This window comes from Malurus melanocephalus, unplaced genomic scaffold (genome assembly GCF_030028575.1).
Source record: "Malurus melanocephalus ecotype Western Australia unplaced genomic scaffold, MMel_1.1 scaffold_28, whole genome shotgun sequence".
In the NCBI taxonomy this organism is placed as follows: domain Eukaryota; kingdom Metazoa; phylum Chordata; class Aves; order Passeriformes; family Maluridae; genus Malurus; species Malurus melanocephalus.
The window spans coordinates 1,182,827-1,191,964 of NW_026623260.1; positions in this window are offsets into that span (position 1 = coordinate 1,182,827).

The window sequence follows — 9,138 nt, forward strand, 5'->3', positions numbered from 1 at the left end:
TTCTCACACCAGTCCTGCTCGTTTGGGGTCAGGGTGGGTGCAAAGGTGCCCAAGACAGAGGGTGCAGCCTGAATCCCCTGGGAACAGGACCCCTCCCAAGGATGCAGAGTGTGACTGAGCCCCAGGGAGTCAGGAAGGTGGGGGAGTGTTCACCCTTACCATGGTAAGGTAACTTATCTCACCTTTCATCCTGGTGAGACTCGAGATGCAGCATTTCTCTCCTCGGAGCATCAAGTCCAAGCTTGGAGCAGCAGTCGGCCTCTTTCAGGCAAACTGGTGGATTGGGATTGGCCACCGACCTGGAATCCCCATTTCATGGGAAATCCCATCATTTTGCTTGTCAGGCTTCATCCAAGTTGGAACAAAATGTTAATGTGCAAAATTTGACTATGGACAATACTTTGAAAGGGGAAAAACCATCCCACACTGATTTTGGTTGAGCTGGCACGGTCCCACACCAGCATTATCCTTTCTGTACTGATATTATCCATGAGCCCAGAAGAGTTTGAAGGACAGAGGCTTCACTCTAACTAACATAATCCACTTCTCTGGCTACCATTTTCTCCAGATTTTCTCCTGACTGCTATTTTCATCAAATTTGTTTTTTCTGGTGGCAAATCTTTCTCTCTGAGGAGATCTAACTGGCTTTGTAGAGAAGTGATGGGTCGAGGACAAAATGCCAGGGCACCYTCTGCATGATGTCTGTGTGCTCTCTGGGCAGAGGATGTGATGGGGTAGGAGAGAAAAAGCTGCAGAGCATCAAAAAGGCTGCCCACTCTCCTGCTTGGGAAAGATCCTGGCTTTTCCAGCTGCTGCCACAGGTCTGTGCCCAGGAGAGGCACTCGATAGTCACAAGGCTGCYTCAAGCAGAACTGTGGCTGGAGCCTTTCCCAAGCTTTTCCCCTTTGCCCACGCTTTCAAGGGAAAGGGCGGGATGGGTGTGCTGAGAGCAGAGCAGCCGCCCTGGGCAGGTGCTGCGCACGCTCCCGCAGCCGCTCTGCCAAAGGAAACACAAACATCCTCCCCAAAGAAAGCACTTTTCATCGGCAACACAGGTTCCCATTTTTGCACAGGGCTGGTCTGTTCCGGGCAGCTTTCCCCACCGCACTGCCGGGCTGGGCTCAGGCCAGAGCCGCCTTTCCTGCCCCACGCTGGACCCACAGAAACCAGGCAACSTGACCACCTCCGGCACCTGGAGGGGATTTAGGCTGACCTAATGTGAGACATCTCCGAGTTAAAGGGGCTTAGTCAGCCTCAGAGTCCCTCCCACACCTGAGATGTGGCSTTTGGGGTGTAGGAACCTGGGGATTGGAGACCTAGAGGCTATTGGATCTCACTTCTCTTTACTTCTGGCAAGGGGAATTTTGACCAAACCTGACTGTCCCAGCACTGCAGACAGAGGTGGTGAGGCCCCATAGCCCAGAAGGAGCTGTGGAAGGGAAATTCCAGTGTCATGGAGTGGTGCGGCTCAACACCAAGCCAGGACAACAAACATAGGTTATAAAAAAAAAAAAAAAAGTATTACTTTGGCCTAAAATTTGTGAAAACCTGAGAAGGTAGGATTTGGGGTGGAAGAGGGAGTGAGGAGYGGTGTAAGGGCACTTGGACACACATCAGTCATGGGATAAATAGCTCTGGGTATTTTATACCTGCCCTGCGTGGTGGGGAGGAGAGGWGCAGCTGGGGCTCCTCATTCTGCTGTGCTCTCATCAAAGCACTGAACTGCAGCAGAACTGGTGGGTTCTGGCCCCAGCACCTGCCCAGGACTCACCTGCACCTTCTCACCTTCCCCATCTCACCCTCCCCATCTCACCCTCCCTCTCTCACCTTCCCCATCTCACTTTCCCCATCTCACCTGCCCCATCTCACCTTCCCCTTCTCACCTGCCCCATCTCACCTGCCCAGTCTCACCTGCCTCCTCTCACCTGCCCCATCTCACCTTCCCTCTCTCACCTGCCCCATCCCACCTGCCCGATCTCACCTGCCTCCTCTCACCTGCCCAGCCGCCAGTGGGAGCGAAGTCCACAGCAGGAAAAGCGAGGCTGAGGCCTCGGGAACAAAGCAGCCTTTCACAGCAGCGGCTTGGCCAAAGGAACCGGGGAATATTCCTGTCCAAGGGCTCCCAAACGGTCCCAGCTTTGATCCCAGCACAGGGCGGGTTGGTGGTGTTTTTCCTTTCCTTCTTTGTGTTGCTCTTTTTTTTTTTTTTTTTTTTTTTTTTTTCCTTCCTACTTCAAGGCATAATTTTTGGGAGTGTCTATGATTTCTAGGAGAATTTTCTTGCCACTCTGGGAAGAAAAACCTTCTGCTGGGAGCAAGGTGCAGATGGTGCACGGCCCTCTCACCTGTCTCCTGAGGGAGAAAAATCCCTCCTCCAGGATTCACTGGAGGCACAGGTGTTCATCWCCATCATTTTCAGTTCAGAGGTTGTTTTCTGAACATGTCTGATAAAACCCAGCCTCACYCAGCATGGGAAACTGAAACAGCTCCACAGCTGTGTGCCTTCCTSCTAAACCATGTCCCTTCCAGGGGACTGGATGGCTTGCATGCTCAGGTGGCTTTTCAGGTGATGGGGACAAKCCCCTTCCTCCTGAGCAACCCCCAAACCTGCTGGCTTCCAACCAGTTCTTCTGTCACCTGTCTAAAATCTGTTCCCCCACCCCAAATGCAGGGGAGGGGAGCCCCACTCCACCTTCCCCAGCTGAATCCATGCCCAGCCCTGGGCCCTCCCCTCCGGCTGTTCAGGGAATGGTTCCCCACGAGCCTGTTCACTCACACAGTGTGGGGCACACCTGACACCCCGGGCAGGACAGGCCAAGCCTTCCCTGCCCACATCCCAAACATTTTCAGGCAGTTGGAAACACGCCTTTGCTGCCAGCCTCCCATGCAGGAATGAGATGGGATGGAGAAATGGAGAGCCCTGAGAGGTCACTACAGCAGCCAAGGGAATGGAACCATTCCCATCCTCTTCCTCCTTCTCCTCATCCTTCTCCTTCTGGTCCCACCAGCCGCCTTCTGACGGATGTTGCCTTTGGACCAGACCCTCCTGCAGCCCAGCTGCCGAAAAAGCGCTGTGGTGAGCTCCATGCGCCCCTGGGCCATCTGGAATCCATCACTGTCTGTGCACAGGGACAGCAGCCAAACCTTGCTCCTGCCTGCTGCTGGCGGCTCTCGCCTTTCCAGGGGAGCACCTGCGGGTGCAAAGGGATCCCCCCACTTCCCGGCACCGGAGTCCAGCCGGAGAACCCGCTGTACCCTGGCTGGGAAGAGGAGCAGCCACCCCACAGCCCCAAGGGAGCCCCAAACCACACAGAGGAGCGGAGCTGGTTAGATATGGCCTGTCCCTGCCTCGGGTGAGCACCAGGGAGAGTCAGGGATGTCCCCGGTGAGATCCAGGGGAGGAGGGAGCTCTCCCAGCCTGACCCCACCGAGTTCAGTGACAGCCCTACATGGAGCAGCTCCCCAAGCAGGGACAGCATCCCACTGCCGGGGCCATTCCCACCCCAGGGAACCACCACCATTCCTGGCACACCTCAGCACCGRCAGGACGATGCTCCCGCCTCACCCCTGACCCTCCTCAGGCCGCTTTCACCCCGGKGCCGTGTCACCCTCCCACGCCGGGCCATCCCCGGCAATAATCCGGCCGAGGATGCTCTTCGGGAGAGCCCCGTGAGGCGGGCGCGGCTCGGCGGATTAGCGGGCAGACGGACGTGACTGCGAGGCAGTCGCCCGGCKCTAATTAAAGAAGGTTTATATTTAGGCGCCCGGTTATCCCCTGCGTTTCATTTATTTTTAGCTGCCAGTCTGCCAGGCTGGGGTGGCACATGGAGAAGGGCACGGACGCAAGGCGGGATGGATCCATCCCCAGCAGCSAGGAGGTCACGGCCCCACGTCCCGGCCAACGCTGAGCCCATGTGGGAAGGAAACCTCTGCCCAGCTGGCTGCAAAGGAAGAGAAAAATGGGGKTTTTTYCCCCCCCAGAAGGGCAGGAAGATGGGTTTCGGGGAGCAATAGGAGCATCCCTGCTCAGTGTCTGCCCCAGATCCATCCAACCTTTGCCACYACCCTGATACCCAGCAGTTGAAAATGGCCCTTTTTGGAATCAGCCAGCAAAAAGCACASCTGTGCCCAGGGCAGAGGGAACTCCCCCATCCTCTGAGACCCTCTGCAATGTCACTGGCCTGGCAGCAATGCCACTGGTCCCCACCTCTTCTTTTTTCCCCATACTGACCCTGAACACAGCAGGAGCGTGGCACATGGCTAAGCCCCCTGTCCACCTGGGCTATCAGCAGGTGTGGAGYTTCCTCAGGTCTTAAGAACCCTGAAAAGAGTGGAAGAACAACAGGAAGGACAGATCCCAGCAACCCTGCAGCCCTCCCAGCCAGGACAGCCCATTAGTCCCATTAATTTCCCCCTTTGCTTCATTCCCAAAAGCGCTCTGGGGTTTTATATTTTGGGGGTTGTTTTTTCTCCCCTTTCCAGTGGGAAATATTGATCAGGTCTCTGCTAAGTTTATCCCCCATCCCACCATRCCACCTGGCTGCCCTGCTTCCTTCGGGGAGCAGAGGGTGTGGTGTGGAGTAAATCAAAATAACGGGATAATTAATGACCCAGGGAGTTGAAACCCAGCCGAAAGCCAGACTGCTCTGGCTGGTCTGAGAGGAGGCTTCCCAGCAGGAAAGGTTTGGTTTGAGGGTATTTTTGGAGCTGAACAGTATCCAGGAGTGGCCAAATTCCTCCTTAGGCAGCCCATCAGGTAAAGCCTCTCCCAAAACAGTGAGGCTGGGAAGTTTGGACCAAACTCAATAAATTTGAGATGGAAAAAAACCCCACCTCAATTTCTTTACTTATTTAAATCCTTTGACTTCAGGAGCAGGTGTTCTGCACCCTCCAGTCTGTGGAGAGTGGCCAGGGCCTTGTGGGGCCATGGGCTGCCATCACCTGAGCTGCAGCTCGCCCCGGTTCCCTGCTGCCCATCAGAATTAGGCAGCCCGTTTGAGCAGGTTTACGATAATCATCAAATAACTTGTTCATTGACAGCRTGTCAGGCTGAGAAGACTGACTGAGCCCTCGTTTGCTGATTGCTAATTAGCTTAACATTCCTAATCCCTCATTAGTGACTATGAAGTAAGCTCTGAAATATGAGGTCAGCCCTAATCAGCGTTTAAAATATAAAGCCCAGTGGCACATGATGGAGGCTGGAGAGGGGGTGGCTGCAGGCCAGCCSTGGGCGCTTCCATGGCCACGGGGAATGAGGCTGCAGAGAGCAGAGCTGGATAGGAAGAGTTAACCCTGTGGAGCCACATGGACATCAGAACATCCCGCAGAGCTCAGTCCTGCCCTCAGTGCCCCCCTGGACCCACACCGGGCTCAGTCAGCGATGTGGGGTGCAACACACGAGGGGCCCCAGGTTCTTCTCCAGTCCCTGCTTCATCAACAGCAATTACAGCTGTAGCTTCCATTCAGGGCAGGCTGTCTGCAGAATCACAGATTATTCTGAGCTGGAAGGGACCCACMAGGACCATGAGTCCAGCTGTTAGGGGAATGGCCCATACAGGATGGAACCCACACCCCTGGTGTCATCCGTGCTCTGGAGGGAGGCCGAGCACCTGGGCACGATGTTCTGGCTTTCCTCCAGTTCCCTTCTTCGAAATTCCAGGTTACCTGCAGGCAGTCAGGCTGTTGGCAGTGGGACTTTGCCCAGAGATTCCCTCTGATCCTGCGGGAAGGAGTCAAATCTCAGTGGTGGGAAGAGGACATCAAAGCACACTGGGCTGCTCACRTGCATGCCATCATTTGGGAGATAAAAACAGCTTTTAACAGTTGTTGTGGCTTAATCCTCTGGAAGGATAAACTGTTATGTACTAAGAGTTACTTATTCCTGACTGGGGAAACTTTCACAGGATGGCTGTGGACATTAAACTTAACCCTAGTTAAACTCCAGCTAATGAGCCYTAAAGGAGAAAAATACCTATGTTTCCATGAAAATGTAACTTGAAAGGCTCTTCAATCACAACTACTCATCCAAAGAGATGCTCCCACCTTAGGCCCTGTGTCAATGCTCTGGATTTGGGCTGTGGGGCAGAGCCAGCTCCCTCTCCCTACCCGATCCCTGTCTGGAGCCGGGAGCCTTTGCCACGCCAGCCCGGTCAGTTCGGCGCTGCGAGAGAGCCCCGCTGTCCTTTCCTTGTGTCACCGTCCCCGGGGCCGCTYGGCGTGGGCAGGGACATCACTGTTTCATGAGCGCACGTCAGCGATGACGCCCGGCGGAGGCACCGCCGATCTCCTGTGGATGGAGCTTCGCCCCCGATTGCTGCTCCCGAGCACGGAGACACGGGATATTTTGAGCATCCTTGGCGGCAGCGAATGAGGATTAGCCCAATCCCTCCAGACGCGAATGTCTCCCCAGCTCTATTTCCAAGGACAGGAATAGCCTTTGAAGGCTTTTCCACGTGGAAAGCGCGCACCTGCAAACGTTAAAAGCAAAGGGCTGTTTCTGGAAAGGTTTTGGGTGGTGCATCAAAGCTGCTTAAATAAATGAGTGAAAAAGGGGCCACGTAGACCCTGCTGGCTCTTGCCCCTTGGCTAATCCAAGCCCTTGCCCTTTGGATTTTATTGTGCATGCAATTCCTGTACCCATCAGCCATGGTGTGCACTTGTGGCCAGCCAYATCCTCACCTTGCTCGGCCCAGTGAGCTTTTACCCTTTTTACCCCTTTTACAAATTTTTACCATCAGGACCCTGTGTTAGCAGGGACACAAGACACTACAAACTTACAGATATGGTGGAGGATGTTAATTTTGGGCTTGAGTCTCACAGTGGAAAGCTTTGGCTTAGCCACACACCCGGCCTGTGGAGCAGAAAATCCCAAACAGCCTGGCAGAGTTACTTCGATACCCAGACACTCCACGGGCTATTTTCTGCCCCATCAAGCAGCTGGTTGAGCAGGCAGGTGGGGGGAAAACAGCCACTCCTGGCATGGTAGAAAAGCAAGGAGAGACCAACCAAGAGACAAACACGAGTTTGGATTTATGTAAAAAAAAAAAAATTATTTATTTTGGAGGAGGATTTGAACATCGACATGCAGGTACAACATGAATAAAAATTATTGCACCGCTATTATGTGGCAATTGTTCAAGTTTCTAAAAACACAGAAATTCCACACTTTCTCTTATCTAGCTAAGTGCTGAGTGACACGGCTTGGCAGAGCCCAGCGCAGGAGGTGCTCTCACAGCCACCTGGATATGGTAATCGAACACAACGTAAACACACACTTCTGTCAAATCTTCTACTAGAAGTACAGAATTATCCTTCACATCCAGTAAGAGAAAACCAGAGAAAGACTTTATCCTCCCCTCTTCGGAAGAAAAAAAAAAAATTAAAAACAAACGAACAAACAAAACAAAAAAAAAATTACTCCAAATCACACCTTAATGCAAGTGTGGCAAACAAACCCACTGGTCACTCCTACCCCTTCCCCACAAGCGCTCTTTAGTACAGCAGCAGCCAAAGGCCTCCAACATTCGGACCCGGGAGTGGCCAGCACAACGCTAAAGTCTAATATTTACAATAAATATCATCCATTTCTCTCAGTTTGCAACAGTAAGAGACAAAGGGAAAAATAACACTGAGGCATGGGGCAGGGATGTGGCAGCTGGAGGCTGAGCCAGCTTAGGTGCTGCCGTCCCAGCGTGGATGAGGAGCAGGAGACACATCCGAGCTGACAGAAGGGAAGAGGGAAACCAAGCGGGAAAGCAGCATATTTGGATGGTGACACACACAGCTCATTCACCAAACACACACCCCACGCTCGTGACTTCCACCTCCCGCCTGCCTGACTTGGGATTACCCAGGGAGACAAGGGCTGGGCTGGCCAGGGCTTCCCCTGGGCACTTCGGGGCTGAGCTGGCACTCAGAATGTGCTCTCGCTCCTCAGACACAGCTTTTCCAGCTTCCTGTTCTTCCCCAGTGCATTCTGCAAGCTTATTTGAGAAGGTATTTAAGGAATTTGTAGCAGAGCAAGGAATAAGTTGGTGTATCTACCTGGCTTATCATCAAAATTTAATAGAAGTCTTTTTGCCMAAGCTTTTTGCTAAAGTGCGCCATATAAACTCAACAGAAGGTGGAACTGGGACGATGGGGCACCTGGCACACTGAGGAAACTGCAGGACTGACCAAGAGCAGAGGATAGAGGGCTTCACTAGAACACTTTCCTGACAACGCTGTTTGGCTTTGGCTTCCAAAACCAGGGATTTTTAATTGCACTGACCACTTTCCGTACCATAGCTACAAAAGAAGCAACGAGACACACACCTCACCTTTTCTTTGGCCAACACAGGCAAAAGCAGCAAAAGACATGACATAGCAAAGGTTTTCACTCCTCTATTTATGCCTAGGAAAGGATAATTCTGCATTTCGGCTGCCAAGGCAGGGAGTCAGCAGCTTACAGCTGGTCCCATCAGAGGATCCCATCCCATCCCTGCTGGTGTGGGATGAGCCAGGTTACCCAGCCTGGCTCACCCCGTTCTCACCCCCAGCACCACAGCTCGGTTTTCTCCTCAGGTTTTTTAAACTCACAAGGAAAGGGGGGACCTGCCACCCGGGGAACAGCCAGTTCAGACCACATCCTCACACAACTCCAGGCACACTCCTTAATTTACACAGACACTTCCATCTCGCCAAGGTCAGGGGCTCTCAGGAGATCAGCCTGAGGCTTGTCTTTGTAATTACCACAGACTCGGGATGCCAAATCCATTTTTCACTATTCCMGTCCATGCCATATTATCCTGCACTGCTCCTCAGCAATTTTTTAGTATATCAACCCATCAGGGAGAAAACCAGCCAGATGAGTACCAGATCCTGCCAAGTCTGTTCCTTCCTTGCTACTGCTCCAAACCAGCATGGAATGATGCTCACCACCACCAAGAGCACTCGGAGAGGYTGGAGGCACCCAGGACCCTGACAAGGCAGTGGAAATACTGTGGTTTATAATTGCAAACCAAGTGTATATGAGCAGCCTGTGAATTCCAGGAAAAAGAGTGGAGAGACAGCACAGCAGGCTCTGCTCTCAGCACCACCACAGCAAGGTTTATTTATTAAGGTGTTACCCGGCAGCGCTGAGGCTTTGGTTAGTGTAGT